This window comes from Marmota marmota, unplaced genomic scaffold (genome assembly GCF_001458135.2).
Source record: "Marmota marmota marmota unplaced genomic scaffold, marMar, whole genome shotgun sequence".
Taxonomy (NCBI): domain Eukaryota; kingdom Metazoa; phylum Chordata; class Mammalia; order Rodentia; family Sciuridae; genus Marmota; species Marmota marmota.
In genome coordinates this window covers 21,163,417-21,187,788 of record NW_025999900.1, presented here as the reverse complement: position 1 = coordinate 21,187,788, position 24,372 = coordinate 21,163,417, and the positions used below count along the sequence as shown (strand labels likewise).

The 24,372-nt window shown below is 35.5% G+C and overlaps 1 pseudogene; it reads left to right on the top strand.

Annotated features, from left to right (window-relative positions):
* Positions 1 to 683: 683 nt before the first annotated feature.
* LOC125615191 lies at positions 684 to 11,003 on the top strand (annotated as a pseudogene).
* Positions 11,004 to 24,372: the final 13,369 nt, after the last annotated feature.

Genomic DNA, 24,372 nt, shown 5'->3' with positions numbered 1-24,372 from the left:
GTTCAAAGCCAGCCTGAGCAAAAGCAAGATGTTAAGCTACTCAGTGAGACTCTGTCTAAATAAAAATAAAATAGGAAATAAAATAGGGCTGGGGATGTGGCTCAGTAGTTGAGTGCCCCTGAGTTCAATCTCTGGTACCAAAAAAAAAAAAAATGCATCAAAATAATGGGCGTTACAGCCATAAATCCCAGATGTGGGGAAAGGTACTCCACTGGAGAAGTTGTTGTTCTGGAAGAAGAAGTACTAGATGTTTCGAAAGCTTCTAAGAGCTGAAGGGAAAAAGTCAAGCCTCACTCAACGCAGGGAATTGGTCCCCAAAAGACTATACCTTGAGAGTAGTGTGAACAAAAAATAAACTAACTTTTATCTAATCTGCAGCTTCACTTTTTAAATTTAATCCCAATATCCCATAGAATCTCGGACTATGAACTTGGAGTAAGGATAAGACACCACACATAAGAACCAGGAGTATTAAAAACAACCAAAATAGACAGTCACTGTCAGACACAGCAAAACCATGCTTATCACTTCCAAGGAGAAGAAAAGTAAAAGCTATACATTTTAGTAGGGAACTCACAACCCTAAAGTAACCACAGATTTGAAAAAGAAATTAATTGGAATCCTAGAACTGGGAAGTCCATATCAAAATTAAGAATAACAATGGGCACAGTGGAGGGGTCCAGATGGTGGAACAGAGGTTATTTTCCGAACTGATCCATGGCATGAGTCCAGGAAAACGAACAAACAACTTCCCTTTGAGGTCAGTGAATATAAGAAATCCTACTGGGATTTAATACTAGACTCTCACAATAGCCTAAAAACTCAGAAGGTTGGATAAAATAAAAATTTTTTAAAACTAAAGGAAAAAACCCACCTCTGGCACCGGCAGCCAAGGAAGATCCACTGCTTGCAGGTCAGAGGGGGAGACTAAAGGAGCCACATTTTAGGTGGCACCAAGGGCCTGTCTTGAAGTAGAGAGAACAGTGATCCCAGACACTGTTGAGCTGATCCAGTGGGTGAGCTGTGCTTTGTTTTTGTGTAAGAAAAACTCTGCTTGTCTCCTAGTGGCCCACAGACAGCAGGGAGTGCTGCCATTACCCACCCACCCAGCAGACAGGTGTGAGTCCAAACCCAGCGCCCAGACCTGTGTAAGTTCTCTGGGTCTGAACACCTGACCCTACAGAGGCCCACCAAGTGAGCTGGAGTGTGACTAGGAAACAAGTGAAATTAAGGTTTGGGAAGTGTTGCACCCAGATGAATTGAGACATTAGAGCCAAGAGATCCTGGGTGCCTTTCACTCTTTGAGTCTTGCTTGGGACTGGGCCCAGGTAGCCAAGATGTAGGAGGTGGAGGTGGATGAAGGACTGGGGAGATTCCAGCAATACAGATGCCCATCACAAACCAAAAACAGCCAGGCTCTGGAGGTGTGCTGATTTAAAAGCTTCACCAAACATCATTCCACAAAGCACCAGGGCTCTAGCTAGACCCAAACTCCGCCTCTGGGGGCTTCACCTCTGAGAACTCCTTTCACAGAACTCTGCAGCTACCCCTCACTGTGAGTGGAGTAGACAACACCCTTCAGCCCCCACCTTTCATACTACACAGAAAAGGGAAGCTGAGAACAGATAACCTAACTAAGCTGAGAACAGGCAACCTAACTAGCTCCACAAAAAGGAAGAATTGACAGCCCCCATTACTATTCTTGTGAACAACACATACCTCAAGAAAAAAATAGAAAGAAAGACAATTGGCAACTGACAAACAACATACAATATTATAGGCCAATTTTCAACCATCACAATGGAAACAATAAACTTAATCTTCCACTAAGAACCCCCTTTTTAAAAATTTTTCTGTGCTGAATGATCCATGAACATTTGTACATATATATCTTTGTCTCACTCTTCTCATTTCTAGCATTTCTTGAAGGTAGTTATTTTCTAGACTCTATGTTTTGAGAACGAGTGTTTTTGATTAGTATACCTGGGTTTTATTTTATATATTTTTGTTGCTGTTTTATAATGTTTTTCTCTTTACCCTGATTCTCTTTCTTTTTTCTTTTTTTTTTTTTGCAAACAGCCAAAATCTATTGTTGTCTCTTCCTTTAACTCTTGACAACTACTATGTCTCATCCTCCCTCACAATTATTACATCCTACATCTCCTCTGCATTTTCCTTCTTCACCCTTTTGAAGCAGCAAATCCTTTTGTAAACATAATATCTCTACTGTTGGCAATTGCCTACAAGACTGATACTACCAGTGATGAAAATCAATCAGAGCTGAGTTCTGTTTCCCCAGATGTGAAGATTGAATATTTGAGAAACGCTGAGGCAAGTATAGAAAGCAAGTTTTATTTAAGGATAGAAAAAAGACAGACTTCTCCAGAGAAGGGGTCCTAGAGCTGGGTATCCAAAGAAGTAGGAGTGTCCTGCCCCTTTTATACATTTTAGAATTTTTTTGTTCTCATGGCTTCTCCTCCCCCACATCCTACATATGTGACTCATGACTCAAGTGACTTGTGACCAAAAGGTGGGCCAAGGGTGGGAATGAAGCTGCTATGGGGTCCAGGCAGGAAAGGAGCAGCCCAGGAGACATTCATTAACAGCTCCTTCTTAGGAGGGACAATCCCCCCAACCCATGAAGGTGACTTTTTGGCCACTAGTGAGGGAAGGGGGATGTGCCCTAAAGGTATTACCATTTCAATAACCCAGAGGCAAATGACCTTGGCCATAGGTGAAGGAGATGTGTCCATTCCCTTTGAGTCAGCTTCCATCTTTCCAACAGACTCAGTTTCCATCTTCCTGACCACACCTGATCATCTATCTATACTAACTGCCTGACCTTGGTTCTTGCTTCAAGGCCATTTCTATTTATAGTACCAATTAACATTATAGATGCCAAAATAAACATTTAATTTAAAACTGAATATTGATTGCATTTGTTGTTGTGGTTATTTGTCCCACCCTAAAATATGAGGTACCAGAAATATTTAGGAACACTATAAATTCATAGGGTAAAAGCTCTGCCACCTCAGATTCTTACTGATAAATGGGTAGACATAAAAACAGCATGAAAAAGCAAGGGAACAAACCATCCCAAACAAATAAAAATTCCCCATTAGCAGAACCCAATGATATCACAGTGGAGGAAATGTCAGAGAAGGAATTTAGAAAGTTCATAGTTAAACTGATCTGAGAGGTAAAAGGTGATATAAGGAGTAAAATCAGAAATAAAATCCAAGAAGTGAAAGATCACTTCAATAAGGAGATAGAAATCCTAAAGAAGAATCAATGAGAAATTACAGAAATAAAGGAATCAATAAACCAAATAAAAACTCAATGGAAAGCATCACCAGACTAGACTACTTGAAAGATAGACTTTCAGGCAATAAAAACAAAATATATAATCTGGAAAATAAAGTTCACCATGGAGAAAATATGTTAAGAGAACACAAACAGAATTTTCAAGAAATATGGGATAACATGAAAAGACCAAAATTAAGATTTACCAAGATAGAGGAAGGCTTAAAGACACAAACTAAAGGAATGCACAATATTTTCAATGGAATAAAATCAGAAAATTTCCCAACCATTAAGAATGAAATAGAAAATAAAATACAAGAGGCTTACAGGACTCCAAATATACAAAATTGCAACAGACCTACACCAAGGCACCTCATTATGAAAATGCCCAACATATAAGAATATGGATACAATTTTAAAGGTTGTTTGAGAAAAACGACAGGTAACATTTAAAGGGCAAACAAAATGAATTTCAGGTGACTTCTCAGCCCAGACACTAAAAGCTAGGAGGTCTTGGAATAATATATACCAAGCTCTGATTTTAATCTTTCTGGGAAGTGAAGATGGAAAATATGCGCTAGTAACAACAGCAAATTTAGGCTATTCTTGAAGAAATCAAAAATTTAGTAACAAAGAATGACATAAAAAAGGCAACATAAAATCTGCTGGTTGGATCCCTCTTCAAAGTGCTTTGCAACATCCAGAGAAAAAACAAGGAACTTAGAGGTAACCAGCAAATGAAATTAAAGATACTGGTCATCAAGGTTGCAGAAGATTGTGCACCAGAATCTATGAACTTCATGGGTTTGATCTTTGCAGAAACAGAATGCTTTGGTTGTTGCTCGTATCTCAGCCTCGGATTTTGGCATCTTTCAACAGACTTGTGATATTATAGAGGATTGAACTAAAAATGCCTCGGATGCTTCTGTTCTGTAATATTTATTCTAGGGTTTTCTTCAAGATCAGGATCAAAGATCTCCATTAATCTTTCATCATTTCAATTTACGTTGACTCTAGTGCTACTTGCTTCTGTCATCAAAATCTCAAAATTTGTTGTCTGTTTTTGTGTATGTCAATATTCTGCAATTTCAGCTATATTTGCACTATATGTGAGATGGCCTTTAAAATTTCTCTGCCTCTCATTCTGGAAGCAAAATGAAAGAAACTAAAAGTGACTTTAAAAATTATAAAATACTTGTTCTCCTCATCTTCTAGATTATCAGTTGAAATTGCCATGGAGGAGTTGTATATGAAAATTTTTGACAATAAACAATATAAAAATAAACATAATTATTTTTAAAATAACTGGTTACTTAGAAGAACTATTTGCAAAATAACACTCTCATTGTTAGGTTTAGTTGTAGTTTTACCTCATGTTAATCAAATCAAAATCCCTTTCATGAAATGACAGTTGTGTGAAATTTAATGTATTTTTGGAAAACAATGAATATTTTACCAATTATTAACTTTGATAAGCTATATAAATAAAACCCTAACTCACTAATTTGAAACTATTCAGATATGAACAGGTATTTGCTCTTTTTCCTGGTATCTATGTGTGTTTAGAAAATGTGATCCAGATAAAAAAATGGTTCATCACCAAGAAACCACAAAATTTCACTTTAATTAAGTATAGTAGTCAATCAGTATAAATTTTTCTTCAGAAAGGGGGTCTTAAAAGCTTATTTTTATAAGCTATAGCCTGATTCTTGTTGAGAATTTCCCAGAAAATATTAACTTTCTTTTTACAGTTAATACTGATCCCTAAGGTATTAATGTTTACATTGCAATGGGAAAAAAAAAAAGCACCAGTATACCAGTGTTAGAGATTCTTCTCTAGAAACTTTGGAATTGAACTTCTGTAAATTTTAAAAAGTTTTTTTAACCTAAAAAAAGTATTTTTCTTTTAGCCCTTAAAGTTCTTAAATGTATTTTTAAATACTCACATTCAAAAGAATCTGAGATAGATGCTGAGAAACCATTTGACACAATTCAATATTCCTTCATGAAGAAAGGGGAAAAAACTCTCAACAAATTAGGTATAGAAGGGAGAGACCCCATCATAACATCTGTTCTATATGACAAACTCAAAGCAAACTTCATACTCAATAGTAAAAAGTCAAAACATTTTCTCTAGAACCAGAAACGAGGCAAGTTCTAGCAAGAGCAACTAGGCAATACAAAGAAACAAAAGACATCCAAATTGGAAAGGAAAAAGTCAAATTGTTCCTGTTTGTAAGGACATGATCCCACATATAGAAAACCCTGGACTCCACAAAATAACTGTTAGGAGAAATTTTTAAATTACGTAAAGTTGTAAAATCAACATACAAAAATCAGTAGTATTTTTATACACTAACAAAGAACTATACAAAAAATAAATTAAGAAAACTATCCCATTTTCAATCACATTGAAAAATAAAATACTTAGGAATAAACAACCAAAGAGACGGAAGATCTGTGTATTGAAAACTATAAAATGTTGATGAAAGAAAATGAAGAATATACAAATAATATTTGTATTGTCCTCTGTTCATAGATTGGCATTTTTATTTAAATGTCCATACTTTCTAAACCATTCTACAGATCTAATGCAATCCCTATCCAAATTTCACTGACATTTTTTTTCACAGAAATAGAAACAAATCCTAATCATTTGATCACAAGACTTTCAATAGCCATAATAATCTTCAATAAAAGAGCAAAGCTGAGGAGTCACACAAACTATATCAAAAAGCTACAGTAATTGAAGCAGCATAATACTAGCATAGAAACACACAGACCAATAGAACAGGTTAGACAGCCCAGCAAGAAACCAACACATGTATGCTCAAACCAACACAAAGATGCCAAGAAATACACAAAGGGGAAAAAACATTCTTCAAAACATGGTGCTTTAAAAAAAAACTAGATTTACACATTAGAAGAATGAAATGATATCATGCCTCATATCATGAAGAAAATTCAACTCAAAATGAATTACAGACTTAAACATAAGACCTGAACTATGAAACTACTAGGAAAAAACATAGGGGAAATCTTCACAATAATGTGGTGATTATATGACCCCAAAAGGGCAGACAACAAAAGACAAAAAGACAAAACAATATTGTGTTAAACTGAAAAGCCTCTGCACAGCAAAGGAAACAATCAACATAGTGAAGAGACAACTCATAGATTAGGAGAAAATACTTCCAAACCATACATCTGATAAGGGGCTAGTATCCAAAATATATACAGAATTTTGTCAACTCTATAGCAAGAAAATGAATAATCCAATTAGAAAATTGGCAGAGCATCTGAATAGACATTTTTCCAAAGAACATATATGCATGGTCAACAGGTATGTTAAAAAAAAAGGTATTCTGTTGCTGATCAAGGAACAAATCAAAACTAAAATGAGAACTGTGGTTGTAGCTTAGTGGTCAAGCACTAGCTTAGTGAACACAAGGTCTTCAGTTCAATCCCCAGCAACACACACACACACACACACACACACACTGAGATATCATTTCACACCTATTAGAAAGACTTCTATTAAAAAGATAAAAGATTAATGTTTGTATAAGATGGAGAAAGGGCAATTCTTGTCAGTAGTTGAAGGGAATATAAATTAGTACAGCCATTATGGAAAACAGCATGGAGCCTCTTCAAAAAATTAAAAAGATTTATGTGATCTAGCAATCCCACTTCTGGATGGCGATATATATGTATACACAGTATATACACACTGTGTGTGTGTATATATATATATATATATATATATATATATATATATATATACATGTAAGTATAAATTAAAAAAATGTGACATATATATACAACGGACTATTACTCAGCAATAAAAGAGAATAAAATTATAGCATTTGCAGGTAAATGGATGGAGTTAGAGAAGATAATGCTAAGTGAAATTAGCCAATCCCCAAAATTCCAAATGTTTTATTTGATATAAGGAGGCTGATTCATAGTGGGATAGGGAGAGGGAGCCTGGGAGGAATAGACAAACTCTAGATATGGCAGAGGGGTTGGAGGGGAAGAGAGGGGGTATGGGGTTATTAATGATGGTGGAATGTGATGATCATTATTATCCAAAGTACAAGCATGAAGACACAAATTGGTGTGAATATACTTTGTATACAACCGGAGATATGAAAAAAATGTGCTCCATATGTGTAATAAGAATTGTAATGCATTCTGCTGTCATATATAAATAAAAAAAAAGAAAGAAATCCAAAACACTCAAACTCATAGAATTTGGAAGTAAAATAGTAGTTACAAGAAGCTAGAGAGGAAGGGAAGATAGGGAGACATTGGTCAAAGAATTTAAGTTTCAGCTGGACAAGAAGAATCAGTTTGTGAAATCAACTGTACAAAGTAATGACTATAGTTAATGTACTACATACTTCAAAATTGCTAAAAGAGTAAATTTTAAATGTTTTTACCACTAAAATTGGTAAGTATATGAGATGATGGCTATGTTACTAGTTTAATTCAATCATCACAGAATATATACATATATCAAAACACCACATTGTGCCAAAATACACATATGCAATTATTATTTGTCAATTAAAAATTAAATTTAAAAATCTGAGGAATTACAACTTATTTGTTTGCAAAAGTAAATTGAAAAACTCATTTGTGCATGAAAATTTCTATATTCATAGCATTCTATTTAATATTTTTATGCCATCTTAGAAGTCACATTTCATTTAAGAAACTAGTGTTTGGTCAATTTTTTCAGATTTCATTTTCTATGTTTTTAGACTTGTTAAATATTTGTAAATTCCTAAGTCTTAAAATCTTTTAGTATTTGTGCCAGGCGTGGTACACATGCCTATAATCTCAGCAGCTCAGGAGGCTGAGACAGGAGGATTGCTAGTTCAAAGCCAGCCTCAGCAAAGCCGAGGCACTAAGCAACTCAGTGAGACCCTGTCTCTAATTAAAGTACAAAATAGGACTGGGAATGTGGCTCAGGGGTTGAGTGCTTGTGAGTTCAATCTCTAGTACCCCGTGCCAAAAAAAAAAAAAAAAAGAATCTGCCAGCATTTGTGATTCTTATATAGGTAATATTTATTATTTAATAGCCTACTTTAATACTTTAATAGCCTACTTCAGTGAAAACTAATATTTTAGTTTTCATTGAAAACTACTTTAGTGAAAACTAATATTTTAGTCATAAGGAAAAACTCTATGACAATTCAAGCAAATTATATCTAAAAATAAGTCATTTCATGTAAGATGGAAAAGATTTGTTTTCTTTTAAAAAACTAATATGTTTTTGACATTATTTAAACATTTTAATTTATGTACTATGCATTTTTTATTTTACATAAAATTTTATAATAAAATAATTGGCATTTAAAATAAAAATCAAAACAGGGAAATGAAGTAATATATAACAAGTAGAACAAGTAAAAAGCACACGTGAGCCTAGATTTAAAATCAATGAGAATTAAACAACAGCAGATGAGGTAGAGAGGGAAGATGAGAGGGGAGGGGAGGGGGGATAGTAGGGGATAGGAAAGGCAGCAGAATACAACAGTCACTAACACGGCATTATGTAAAAATTGTGAATGTGTAACTGATGTGATTCTGCAATTTGTATTTGGGGCAAAAATGGGAGTTCATAACTCACTTGAATCAAATGTATGAAAGATGATATGTCATGAGCCTTGTAATGTTTTGAACAACCAATAAAAAAAAACAATACATCAGTAATTATAATTAGTACAAATGGATTAATGCTTCAACTAAAAGGTTAAAAGTACTATACCAGAGATACATACATAAAATATGTAGAAAATAATTATTTAAAACATACACAGAAAGGTCAAAAGTCACAGCATAGAAAAACAAAATATGCTATAAAAACAAGTCATATTAATATCAGAAAGCACTAAGGTTAAAATAAATATTACTAGTGATAAAGATGGTCACTTGAACCCCAAAGCCTTCAAGCAGAAGGGTTCAGAAAGTATCAAAGAAAAAGTAGAACCTTGAGGGTTTCCTTTCACTATGATTCCAACTTTCCTTTTAAACATCTCATGAGAATAATTCAAATTGTGTTTAAGAAATAAGTAAAGCTGTGGAGGAAAAGCTGTGGGTAACACGCAAGCCTTGATACCCCTGTGTGTCTTTAGAAAGAGTGCTCTGAACACATCCACAGGCCCATCCAGTCACTTGGGGACTGCTCTTGGTCTGATGGGCTGTCAGTTCTTCATATTCTCTGCCAAAGATCTCACCAAAGTTAATTGAGGGGAATGGTGACTCAAATTTATCACACAGCTATCCTAGCAATCAGCAGTCAGCACACATGGCCTAACCCCATGCAGTTTGCCGTTAAAATTGCCTACCCCAGCATCCTCTCCTCTTCCTTTCCAGCATGCTGGTAGAACCACAAGGATAATGACACATTCAAGCTAAGCTCAAATCACTCATAAAGGAAAACAAAAAAGTTATGTGTGTTGGGACGTGGGGTTGTAAAAAGGGAAGCGGGAAATACAGTGTTCTCATGAGAATTCTTCTGATTTAAATTCTGACTGGATTTTTATGGATTTCAAGTGAAATTATAAAAAGGACTAGAAAGAGAAGGCAGAAAGACAACCTTGGATGCTGCCTGGCAAATTGGAAAAGATATCTGTAACATGGAATCCCTAAAGACAATTAGCTTAATTATTTCCATAGGCATCTACTATATTCAGTGCACATTGATCGATTTTACTGCTAATTAGACTAAATGACCTTGAATGTTTCTATATAATTAGTTGCAGTTTATAGAGCACTTATTTTCAGTTGTATTTTGACAAAAATTCAGCTTTTATCTCAATTATTAGAAGAGAATCTTTTGATATTTAAGATAAGAAGGAGAGATACAATACTTAACATCTGCAGGGAAAGAGATAAATGAAGAAAATCAAATAAAATTATTATTTAATTCTCTCTCATTCTGAAATTCTATAATCCTACATTCTGCCTCTATAAATTTATTAATATCTATATAGAGACTTCAAGGTCAGCTTAGATAAATATGCTTAAGTTTGTGCTTTTCCAAAAAAAATTAATATTTAAATAATGAAGTTATAAGGAAACTGATGATTAATTAACTAATAAAAAAGAGCCTAATATATGAAGAATATTTCAAGTAGGTAGACCTGGGTTCCTGACATGGGCTAAAATGAAATTAGCTAAAACGAACAAGGAAGTTGGGGAGATGGGTTCTACAGTGTAGAGGAGAAGGGGCTAGGTCATTCCACAGGTGCCCTCCAAACATGAGATACACATCAGGTACTTCCATCTCTAGTCAAGGTAATGTAGAAATGAAGAATGGAGCCCAAATTGTGAGGTGATATAGACTTTGGGCAAGGAAGAATCCTCTGTCTGACTTCCATGGTGTGGAGCACTTTGGTGGTAGAATATGCTCTTATGATTGGATGAATCCACAGAGCCTGAATCACAGGTCCTTGTCTATTACTTTCAAGTTGGCCATTAAATGTAAAATCCTTCATGCCTCATCCTTCTTTCTGCTGAAGAACTTTCCCACAGACTCCATAGATAGAGGACTTATACACATCAGCATCAAAAAGTGGATCTCACAGAAGTGGAGAGTAGAATGGTGGATACCAGAGCCTGCGAAGAATGTTGGGGAGAAGGAAGTGGAACAAGAACTGGCACAGCTGGATAGGAGGAGTCACTCCTAATATTTTATAATACAGTAACACAACTAGAGTTTACAATAATTGGAAGTTTCAAATCAACTAGTAGAGAAAATTTTTAATCCTTTGTGTTCTTTTGAGTGCAAAGAAATGACAGGCGTTTGAGGTGATAGATGCCCCAGTTACCCAGCTCTGGCCATTACACATTGCACACAAGTATTGTAATGTCACACTGTACCCATAAATATGTACATGTCTTCACTAAAAATAAAAAATACATATTTTTTAAAAAAGCATCTCTTCTAAACAGTGTCCATAAACCTGAATGGTTCTATCACTGCTGCTTATGGTCACTGCTTTAAACTTCAAATACTATTGTCCTCTACAACTTACTTCCAAAGGTTAATTCAGAGAGTGGAGACGCCAGGAGAGATGCAACCAGGACAAATGCATATCTCAATATGTGGCACCATAAGAAAACACTCCTGGGAAAAAACACTCTAAAACCACACAGGGTTATTCTACATAGTACCCAAGGACTTCATATTCAAGAAGAGTCACACCTAGACAACTTTACTCATTTGAACTATTATTGGATTTTTATTATAACTTTACTGACTCAGTGTAGAGCCTATTTTGACAATTTTCTAACAGCAACATTGTATCTCATTTTAAAAATCGAAAGTACATTGAAACCACTCCCTAACAAAGGATGAATGATTTTGCTAATCCAAGGTCTTGTTGGTCAAACATCTCAAATACTTGTATTTTTACACAAGGAATTCTATTTCTGACTAGTGTCCTGATACATAAGTATATGAAAATGGGAGGAAAATAGTCCTCTATTGCTACAAGTGCACAGGTTAAATTTGATGCTGTCTAGTGCAGTTCATATCATCTGCTGTTTGCTTATTATATCAGAATATTATTGCTGAGTTCTTAATTTAAATCCACAAATACTTTCATGATGATGTAAATCACTATGTAACCACAAATATTCATTTCCCAATAATAATGAACAAAGTAAGTATTACTTACACATAAATTAAAGATTACTATATAATCCTCTACTTAATATGGCAATTGATTGTTTTTATTACAGAAATTATGGCAGTACAAACTTTAACTGCTGTTAAAATATTGCAGCCTCCTGCTACATAGACATTATTTAATGTTATATGTAAAATGTGTACAAACCAAAATTCAATCAATAGATCCCCATGAACGAATCAAATGGAATAAGAAATTCTTTGAAGAAACATGAAACGAGTCTGTTTATTAAAATCATAATATTGGTGCTAAACCAATTGCAGTTTCTTGACTCTGATGTAACTTCTCCAATATTGAATTACCGTAAACATGGTAAGAAGGTTTAATTCACCTAAAAATCTCATTATCAGTCCAGCTATGATCCAAAATGAAATTCTGATATCAATTTTTTCTCAGGTTGAACATAACATTTGGAATAAAAGGCTTATTTATAATAATCAAATATCTCCTGGGTCTTTTCAGTAGTCTACATACTTGCTACTCAAAGTGTAGTCCATGACAGGCAACAAATCAAAAGTAAACAAGTGGGACTATGCCAAATTAAGAAGTTTCTGCATGGAAAAAAAAACAACAGCATAGGGGTTCCTCCTTGACCTAAAATTTTATAAACAAAACTGTCAAATCTAGCAATCATTTCTACATAAAGGAAAGATTGGAGAAAGAATTCAGTATTAATATGTAATTTAATTTCTATAAAAGCAAGATGTTTATTTTGAAACAAATTTATATATTTCAGTGCTCATTTTTCCAAAGTTTGATTTAAAAAATCAAAATAGCTTATAATGGCTAACTTTATGTGTCAACTTTATTAGATCACCCAGATATTTGATAAAACATTATTCTGGGTGTTCCTATGAGAGTCTTTTCAGGCGACAATAATATTTGTTAAAATACTGAGTAAAGCAGACCACCCTCCTTAATCTAGGTGGAACTTATCACATCAGTAGTATAAGTTTTGACTCTCTTTCAAGTGAGAGAGAATTTCTTTTGCCCAGCTACTTTCAAAGGGAACACTGATTTCATACTGAAATTGAAACTCTGTCCTTCCTGGTCTCCAGCCTGCAGGCTTTCAGAGTAACTACAGCAGCTCTGTAGTTATATATGTTCAGCCTACCCACTCACCCTGCAGATCTGGAACTTGTCAGCTCTTATAACATATGAGCAAATTCCTTATTACACATGCACACACATGCAAGTGCGCATGTGCACACACATGCACGCACACACATACACATCCTATTGGATGGATGCCTGCATGGATAGATGGAAAGACAAATGATAAACAGAAATAGAGATACACAATAGGGTCTGTTTCTGTGGCTAACTCTTACTCATGCACTTGTTGTTTTATGTTTAACAATTCAATGTGGGTAATTCGAGCAGAATGGTTTTATTTTTGTAATATTTGTTATTCTTGAGTATTCTTTTTAACTGAGGCAGATGCACCTCTTCTAATGTGCACAAAGGCACCAAAGGGGCCTTGAGGCTAATATAGTATACAGGAGACTATACCATGTGTGTAAGGGTGAAGACCCAGCCTTGAGCTTAAACTTAGTGACTGACTCCACACCTCCTGACTGAGTGATGCTGGTTCACACCTTCCTCTCTGGGCTTTAACTTTCTCATTTACCATGTGAGAAAGGTAATTATATCACATCAAGCACTTGAAACAGAGCTTGACACAAAGTGAATTTTCAATAACTATTAGCTATTTCAATTATTATTATTAGTGTAAAATACATATCATAGTTCTTAAACTTAAGCATGAAACATGATATATTTTACTGTTATTAGAATCATTATTCCAGGAAATTTAAGGGAAATGAGAGGAAAAAAACAATTTACTAAAACTTGGATACAAACATGGCATTTCTCTGGTCCCAGCTTTGAAAGGATGAATTTTTTTCCTGTGCCTTAAAGTCAGGATTACATTTTGTGTATTCTGACTTTTACTCTTAATATCAATCTTGCCTCTGCTTTCAGAAAAATCTATTTCACTCATAATTGTTCCATTCATTAAAATGCTCACTGTTTAAAATACACTGGTGAATATATGTGATTCCTGACCTTAAAAATCTTCCATTAACAGAGGTAATTATTAGTGTGGATAATAACACAGTAGTTAAATCATTAGTGGGTTTTTCTAACCACTGCAGACTTTTAAATTCCAGAACAAATGATCAAATAGAAAAAAAGACTCTTAGAACTAGAAGATTCCTCAAGAAATACTCTCAAGAGTAGAAACAGCTAACTTAATTACTTGATCCTTATCCTATGGTTGGCCTTTATCTGGTGCCATAACTTGCACAAGTGACATTTTTGAGAAAGAAAACTCAAAAGCTGATTGACAAAATACATTAGAAAATGCTATTCTGACATCATATTAAATCTAGAAGGACTATCTATCAAGGGTGACAAGGACATATCAAGGGGTTTTATCTAGTGGAAAAGTCACTACACTAACTTTATTATCATTTTAAAGTAGCATATACTATTTTCCCACTGAATAAGCCTGTACATCCCTGAAGCCACACTCTAGAATCACAATGTCCATATCATCACTACAGAGCCAGTATAAAAATCTTAGCTAATGAGCTGTCTTCCCACCCCAGGCAGAATGACCTGAGGAGTCTCAGGAGAAAGCTTCTCGTGCTTTGTCTGTCTGGGTTATTTAAATGAAGCAGCTGCAGGGGTTTTGTGGCCACCATAATTAGTGTATAACCACACAGAGACACAGCCATGGGCTCTTTCAGTGGCAGACACCACCTGGAAACAGGAGCACATACCTCCCAGCAGCCAGACCCCACACAACTGTTATCAGAAAAGTATGCCACATATCCATGACCATCCATCTGTGGGACTGGCATTTGCCCCAGCTGCATCAACTGGGCTGCTCCAGAAATCCCTTGGCAAGCACCCAAATCCACTTCAGTACACTGATTGACATTCTTTGTCTGCCTAAGCGTCATATCATTTTGGATTTTACTTTAAAAAAATATTTTTTGGTAGTTAAAATAATGAAATCATGAATACTTCATGAGTTATACCACCAAGAGTGGTCTAATTTTTATACTTTTATTTCATACTCTTCTCTCAACAATGAGTTTCTTTTTTTTCACTGGGCTCACCTTTTGAATTAGCAGGAATGTCAGAGGCAAAAGAAGCTGACTCGGAAAAGTTGGTTAGTGGCTGTTGATAAGCAGTGACGAACAAAAATTCACATGTTGAAGCCTTAACCCCCAATGTGATGCTATTTGGGGATAAAGCTTTTAGGGAGTGATCAGGGTTAAATAAGATCATGAGGGTGGGACCTCATTATGAGATTAGTGCCCTTATAAGAGACACCATAGAGCCTCCACTCTATACACACACACACACACACACACACACACATCCCAAGGAAAAGTCATGTTACCCACATAAGAAGACCACCATCTACCGGATAGGAAGAGAGCCCTCACTAGGAACCAAATATGCTGATCCTTATCTTGGACTTCCCAGCCTCTAGAACTGTGAGAAGTAAATTTCTGTTGTTTTAGCCACCCAGTCTACGCTGTTTCATTATGGCACCTATAATTGACTAAGGCAACGTGAAATAGAACTAATGCTATCAATCTGAATTATAAATCTTGGATATTCTGGGCACTCCATTAAGCACTGAAGCATGACAGGAATCATTTTTATTTGCTCATTTATTTATATAAAAAAACTTCAAAATTATGAAATCTAAATTATACTCAGAAATGCCTGTAGTTAACACTTTACTAAAGGACTACATTATATCAAAACAGAATTCTCCTAGAAATATTAAACTACTATAATTATAAATTCAGTAAGCATGTTTCAAGATGTACTAGGACCAAAAGTTCAAATGTAAAATCAATTTAACTGAAGCAGATTATTTTCAGTCATTGAACAAAATTAATGAAATTCCTTCTAGATGGTATTGTGCAAGGTGTTGGGGTGGGGGAGAATAAGAAATCAAGAAATGAGTCATACATGGATCCCACCCTTAAAGGGCTTATCCCTAGCATTCAAAACCCATAATACCCACTAGAATAAGCTTCTGCAATAATTAATTTGCTTGTGTCTACAAGGTTCTATTTGTTATTGAGTCCATTTTTCAAATTCACACTCATATGCTAGTTATTGTGGCTTCAAATCCATACTGTGAAATATATGTCCTTTTTTTTTTAAGTGAGCATTTTTCCAAGTATAGAGATAGGAATCAATTTGATTTTCAGAGTTAAAAGAGCCTAGTAACACACAGAGCAAAGAAGAGGAAGGAAAAAAAATATTGAGCTCAAAAGTTATTCACTTACATACAAAAACAGACCATTCAAAAGCTTACAGGCTGCATTCAAGGATCTCTGTTGGAGATAATGAGACACCATCTGCTTGTCACTCATTTACAGAGTTTTATGTAGCCAGAGAAGAATGATCCAATATCCATCCAAAGCCAGTTGCACCATCTCTTTTTCTATAGTACATTATACAAAGTCTTATACTTCTTTAGAAATTAAGTGGATTTTTTTATTAAAAGAAATACTTTTCTGCATTCATTTAATCTCTTAATAACATCTTCTGGCAGGGAAAATGTATTTTTTCTTCTTCAAAGAATATTTGAGTTGAGAGCTTATTCATACCTATCTCACATTTGTTTAAATAAAACTTTAGTATCCCCTTCACCCATGTCTGAAGGAGAGTAAAAGAAACAATCAACAGTAGAAGTAAAACGGGTTAGGATTGAAAGAATGCTCCACGTACCAGGAAAGGAGTGAAGAACTAGTTTTTATGGGATTAAAGTATATTTTGTAGACATAACATCAGCCACAGCTAATCTCCCATTGTGAAATAAGCTCTTGCTCAGATTTTTCCTGCCTGAAAGTATACAGCACAATATTACATCCAAATAGCAATGCTTAAGACTGTTCAAGGTAGCAAGTGATTTCAAAACAACTCAAAACCAAGCGTGTGCCATCAACTTTTATTTATCTATAAAAGGAAGGAAGATAAGTCGTAAATGGCTTTACTCCTCCAGAACTATTTCCTCATGTGTGAAATGGTGTCCGAGGACTGCAGCTGCTCTTGGATGTTATTCTGCTTCTCACACAGAATAAGATCCAAAAAAAGTGAGTAATGGGCAGATGTAAAGGTCACACAGCACTAATAAAAGGGAAAAAAACTGAGAATCACAGCTAAGAGGTTTATAAATCAACCAAATAAAGAATATTACCTTAAGATTATCTATAATAAATAGTATTTTAAAACTATTTGATTTTTTAAAGGCAGAAACTTGCATTCAAAAGAGCAGAAGCCATCAGTCAGTCCTTGGAAAATTGAGGCAAGTGAACTAGAGATCCAGCATGAGAAGATGGTAGACAAGAGAGGTCCTTCAACAGTCTGAACAGGCTGCAACCTTTCTCTTCCACACTGGTATAACTTTTAGTCGGTCTCCACCAATAGACGTAAGTCACCCCCATCTTGAAATCTGCCCTGATGTCCCCAGTCAGATTCACCTACCTTCCCCATGTTATCTCAATCATGAGGATTTCAAGGGAGCTTTTCCTCTTTGGCAAAATTTCTGATTCTCCGTGGCTATATTTTTAAATCAACAAATGACTGTCTCAAAGGTTTCCTTTGATATTTCCTCCTCATTTCCACCAGATGATTTCAGGGACTAAAGACAGGAAAGGAGAGAGAAAAGAGGGAAAATGTACCCAGAGATAATATGGACTGAGAATTCCTTGAGCAGGGACTCAGATGTCCCTACAGCTTCCTATTCGCCACAGAGCATGTACAGTGCCCGTGTTCAGCAACACCAGGCAGGTGTCTGTGAATTTGAGTTATATTAACTCTGTTTGGATAAAGGACATGTTTAAGCATGGTTTATTATGGTTCTGAAAACAGAATGTTATGCTTGGAAATTTGTCCTAATTCTATACACTCAGGCCCTGCCTTTGGTTATTTCTTTCTCTTTAGTATTCTTTTCAGTTTACTTACTATATTGGCCCTCTGATCATGCCATCTTATGCACAATCTTATGTGCCATGGTGCTTATTTTTGTGCCAGTGGCTAGCTGGCCAAAGGTAGTTGTTCAGTAGGAGTTTGTTTGTGAAATCCCACCAGGATCTGCAGTCCATGAATCTTCCAGGCTGCTTTCACATCCTTACTTCACACCCGTCTACCTTAGATTCCAAGGTTCAGCTCTATGATCACTCTGGCACTACACCTTCAGCTCTTCTGATCTTCTGTAATGTAATTGTATCTTCTGGGAAACGCCAACTCTGCTAAGATCTGACTTTCCATCTGTTTATGGCTCGCCTGCACCTAAGTAGCAAGTACAGAAGAACGTTCTTCCACAGTTATCCACATGGCTCACTTCTTCACCTCCTGCAGGTCTTTACTCACATATATTTTTATGTGTGTGTGTGTGTGTCTAAAAAATATACGTATGTGTATATATATAAAGATATATAGATAGATATAGATATAGATAAAGATATATATCTTTATATATATATATCTTTACATACATATATACATATATACATATATATATATATATATATATATATCTTTACATACATATATATACATATATATATATATATTTTTTTTTTTAAGGGAATTGTGAATATGCATGTGTGTGTACATATAAATATGCATGTGTGTGTACATACACACACACATGCCACCATCATCTACCTGTACTACTATAATAGCTTCAATTAGTTTCCAAGCCAAAGTGCCACTTTTAAAACATAAATTCAAGTCATATCACTACTACTGTTAAAGTCCTCCTATGGCTTTTCATCTCAGAGTTAAAAACAAGGTCTTTATAATGGCTTACAGAGCTTTAGACCATCTGACTCCTATTTCTTCTCTGACCTCATATGCCATTGTTCTCCTCTTGCTCACTCCACTCTGACCATACTACCTCCTTGCTATTCTTTGAAAGAGTACGGGACTTTCTGACTCAGTATCCTTTGCATGTGCTATTCCCTTTGAAATGCTTTTCCCTAGATAGCCACATAACTCCATACTTAGAAGTATGGTCTTTTCGAAGTGATTAAGTCATGTGAGCTCTCCTCTTGGGAATGAGATTAGCGCCCTTATAACACAGGTGGAAGGAAGATGTCATACCCCTTTGGTATGTGAGGATGCAGCAAGAGACAAACCATCTATAGAACAGAAAACAAGTCTTCACTAGACACTGAATCTGCTGGCATCCTGATCTTGAGCTTCACGGCCTCCAGAACCATGGTAAATAAATTTCTACTGTTTATAAATTACCCAGTCTAAGGTATTTTGTTATAGTGGCAAAAACAGACTAAGACACCAGCCTCACTCACCTTATTTTAAATGGCAAAGCCTTCTCCCACCTTCCCAGTACTCTTTATCCTTCTTCCCTGATTCATGTTTCTGTGTAGCAGCAGCAGCATCTACCACTTATTGGATTCCCCAGGAATGGGGTTGTCAGATAAAACATAGGCCAGTTAATTTGAACTTCAGTTCATTCTAGGCCCCTCCCTTGTAATGTGAGCTGGCCTTTGCTTCCCAGTTTGATATAAAAATGAACAAGTTTATCCCTGATGGGCTGTTTGGGATTTCAATTCTATGCATCCCTAGCATATGAGAAAGAAAACTCCAAATGCTATGATTTCTTATTTAATCTGGTTCTAAATCCCTTGTGTGGCTTGGTATTAAACCATTTTTCTTATTTTAAACAACTTTACTTTTAAAAAAAAAAACAGTTTTAATATACATCATTTGCAGAGCTTTATCAGAGAAAGTTTTTTTTAGAATTCCTATTCTGTTACCTGAAAATGTTAATTCTGTCCTGTGGATGTCCCTGACTGATTATGTTTTAAATATCCCTAGTTCCTGACACAGTATGTGGCACATAGAGGTAGTCAATAAATGTTTATTAAAATGATACATGATGTCTTACACTAATTTTTGTTACATTTTAGTGGTTATTTTAATCAATCTGGCCTTTCAAATGGGAATTTCCATAGGAAACAATATTCACAAGTAGAAAGCTTCATGGGTGTTGCTGGTTCCTTCCTGATATACCTTGGATTGATATGATGTCCTGCTTTTCTGAAGGGTTTTAAGTACTGTTCAACATATCACTTTATTCATCATGATTTTTAAATGTCTTAAATGATCAATTATGTGTACAATGCCATGCATTTTAAAAAATATATTAAACATTATATACAAAGTTCTGAATTGATCTTGTTTCTATTTAAATTACATTTTTCCAAATTATTTAAAGAAATTGAATGTCAAACAATAGAAAAAAGACAAAATATCAAGTACAAATCAATAGTTTTAAAAGACATACAATATTGTGTTATTGTTTACTGCTATAATGAGTTTGAGATTTCAAACTTCACTGAAGAATTTAATATAACAATGGCTATTCTACAGCATCTGAATTTTCATTCAAAAGTCAACATGCTTAGACTTATTTGTAATGCACTTGATACATTTTCCTCCTGCTTGTAATATACATTAATTATAGACCCTTTCTTAAATGAAAGTGCAATGAGGCCATACATATTTTTGAAAAATCAGATTGATATCATCATTTATGACATGTATATATTTTTAAAACTCTAATTTAAACAAATAAAATTTTTTAATTAAAAAAAAGACGTACAAGGGACATTGTTCTGCTGCATATTGGAAGTGGAAGCAATGCACACTTGAGGATATGTGGGTGTTTATATGGAGAGATCAGGGTAGGGCGCACAGAGGAGAAGAAGGACAATACATTGTACTTCTAGGAGGCTATAAGGTGCTAGAAACTCACTGAGCAACTGAAGGAGACAGAACTCCTTTCTCTACCACCATACGGAGATTTTTGAAAGGATGAGCTAGATGCTTTCAAGTGGAAGGGACGCCTGTGGAATAAATACGTGTGGGCAGGGAAGCCAGTGGGATGGATTTAAGATCACAATCAATTTAAAGCTGGATTTTATTGAAATGTCATCACAAGAAAATAATGCGTTGAAAACACGATAGGAAGGGATGGGAACAAAAACAAAACAAAAGATAGGATGTTTAAAGGCACTTGAAGTCAGTTTTATCAATTATAAAACATGAAACATCAGATAATCTGTTCTAGATAGTCCTATGCAAAAAATCTACCCCAAAATAAAGGGGGGGAAAAACAAGAAACCCTACTACTACAAATTTATATAATTTTTGTCCCAGTCCCTCTAAATTTATCAATCTTGATGTTTGCTACCCAAGAATCTTGTATTTTATAGGTCCTTTAGAAAGAGGCAAATGGTATAGTCAGAGGAAAAGTCCCCACATTGCTCTACCACACGGGACAATTATATGTACAAGGCAAATCTCACTCTCCCAGGTGTGCTCCTGGAGAGGGGGCGAGCCTCATGTTCTTCCTTTCTTTCCAAGTCAGAATGTTAAGCTGTGGGGCTGAGTGTAGCTCAGTTTGCCTAGCATGCAGGAAGCACAGGGTTTGATCCCCAGCCAGGGAAGGAAGGAAGGGAGGGAGGGAGGAATGAAGGGAGGAGAAGGAGGGAAGAAGGAGAGAGAAATGGGAAGAGAAGGAGAAAAGAAAGAGTATGTTAAACATGTTGAGAGATAAATGTTCCTCATAAAAAACTTCAGACACTCTTGAACTACATGAAATTTCACTTGGAAATGGAGCAAATAGTAGCCATATCTAAACTTTCAGCCACTGCTTGAGTAGATAGCTCAGCAGCCCACCTGTCCCCTGGCCAGGTGTCATTTTGGAGAGCCAAACAAGGGAACTTCCACTATTGAGCAGGCCCACAGCCCAGGCCCTGAACGTCTGTGACAGGCTTTCTCCTGCTTGTCTGGCACTTACAACTATTTAAAACTCAAGCCCCAAATTCAAGGATATATAAAGAGAAATTAGACACTAACTTACATTAGCCTTATAATCAGAGAACATCACTGGATTTTGTGAAAGGCAATAAGATTTTAATAGAGGCACAAACTCTTTTTTGAATATAAAGGCATCTGTTTAACATTCTGAGAATTTTGACAAGTAACTCTTACTTAAAATATTCCTTAAATAGCCACGTGTATTTGTGAGTGAACTAATTCTTGTACATTGGAAATTCCAGTATTTTGACACCAGCAAAACTATTTTGATTGAAAGAAAATGAAATAAGCAAAGCAGGTATAATTATGATGCATGAACCAATGGGCTCAAATGTTGTCTTATTGGCTTTGCTTTAAAATGAATTTTTTTGATTGACATGCTTAAACTTTGGTTAATCACTAGCAATTGCTTGGTCAATATAGTGTCATTCCTTATTTTCAAATCACCAAGTCCAAACAGACAAATTGCATTAATATTTTCTTCCCTATAAAAACTTACTAACCTAACCACAAATATTTCTTTAGTATCTATTATGTCCACATCATAGAATTGAACACTGTATAAAACACAAAGAAAATCCACCTCTCTAAGACTTTTTAATCAAGATGGGCAGATGAATCACACACAAAAATAACAGATATAAATATGTAGAATTCAGCCCATGGGTTGATTCAGATAAGGAATTTAGGAGACTCAAAAACAAGAGGAGGAATTAATACATTTTTAGAAGTCTGAAAAAAAAAGCCTAGAGTTGAATCAACAGGGACCATCGAGATGCAAAATACACCAAGTGATTTCTGGGATGCAAAGGTGATGCTAGAGAAGAGACACTGGCAACCACCTCTCCTACAAAGGTTAGTTTCAAATGGTTCACAGTTGTATGTAATACAAGGATATACTGGCTTTGATTAATCAGATTTCAATTCAATTATACACATAAAGACCTTCCATTCTTATCTCACGTTCTTAGATACTCTACAAAGCCTCATTCTTTGCTGATATGCCCATTTCTATAATTCTGATGACAATGACTAGAGATACAGCTCAGTTGGTAGAGTACTTGCCTCACATGCACAAGGCCCTGGGTTCAATCCCCAGCATCCCTGCCAAAAAAAAAAAAAATCTGATGACAAGAACTAATCATTTTCAAGAGTTCTCTAACTATGCAGGTTCTAATAAACTTACACTCTTGGTACAGAGTTTTCTGGCTGATATTTTGGTCCCAATCTATTTGATCTTATATAGCTTATTTCACTATTAGATCCATAGTGAGCAAGTCCCACTGTATCTTTATTAAATATACACTAGAAATGACAGAAAACTACAATTATTACCAAAATATTCAAAGGGAGATGGTTTGCAGAATTTTTTTTCAAACACTGTGATGTTACAGATGAAGATCATCTTGGATATTGTTATGATTCATATGTGGTGTCCCCCAAAATTTCACCTGTGAGACAATGCAAGATGCTTTAGAGGAGAAATGATTGGGTTATAGCCTTAACTTAATTAATGAATTAATCCCTGAGGAGATTGATGGAGTAGTAACTACAGGCAGATGGGGTGTGGTTAGAGGAAGTGGTTCATTAGGGTCATGGCTATGGGGTCTATATTTTGTATCTGGAGAATGGAGTCTCTCTACTTCCTGATCATCATGTGAGCTGTTTCCCTCTGCCATGCTCTTCTGCCATGATGTTCTGCCTCACCTCAGGTCCCTAGGAAGGCAGCCAGCTGTCTATGGATCAAGACCTCTGAAACTATGAATGCTTAAGTAAACTTTTCCTCCTCTACAGCTGTTCTGGTTGGGTCCTTTAGTCATGGAAGTAAAAAAGCTGACTAAAACAGATATAAAAATCCTAAATTCTTAGGCTGTTTCCACGGGTTCCAAAAATGATCCTGCATCCAAAATTTCACAATTGAAAAATACATTCTATTCTTTGAAACCTTTTTTCTCGGAAGAACTGAAATGCAGGACACAAGTCATTTGGTTTTTGTTTTGTTTTGTTTTGTTTTGTTTTTTTATTGGTTGTTCTAAACATTACAAAGCTCTTGACATATAATATTTCATACATTAGATTCAAGTGGATTATGAACTCCCATTTTTACCCCAAATACAGACTGCAGAATCACATCGGTTACACATCCACATTTTTACATAATGCCATATTAGTGTCTGTTGTATTCTGCTACCTTTCCTGTCCTCTACTATCCCCCTCCCCTACCCTCCCATCTTCTCTCTCTACCCCATCTACTGTAATTCATTTCTCTCCTTGTTTTTTTTCCCATTCCCCTCACAACCTCTTATATGTAATTTTGTATAACAATGAGGGTCTCCTTCCATTTCCATGCAATTTCCCTTTTCTCTCCCTTTCCCTCCCACCTCATGTCTCTGTTTAATGTTAATCTTTTCCTCCTGCTCTTCCTCCCTGCTCTGTTCTTAGTTGCTCTCATTATATCAAAGAAGACATTTGG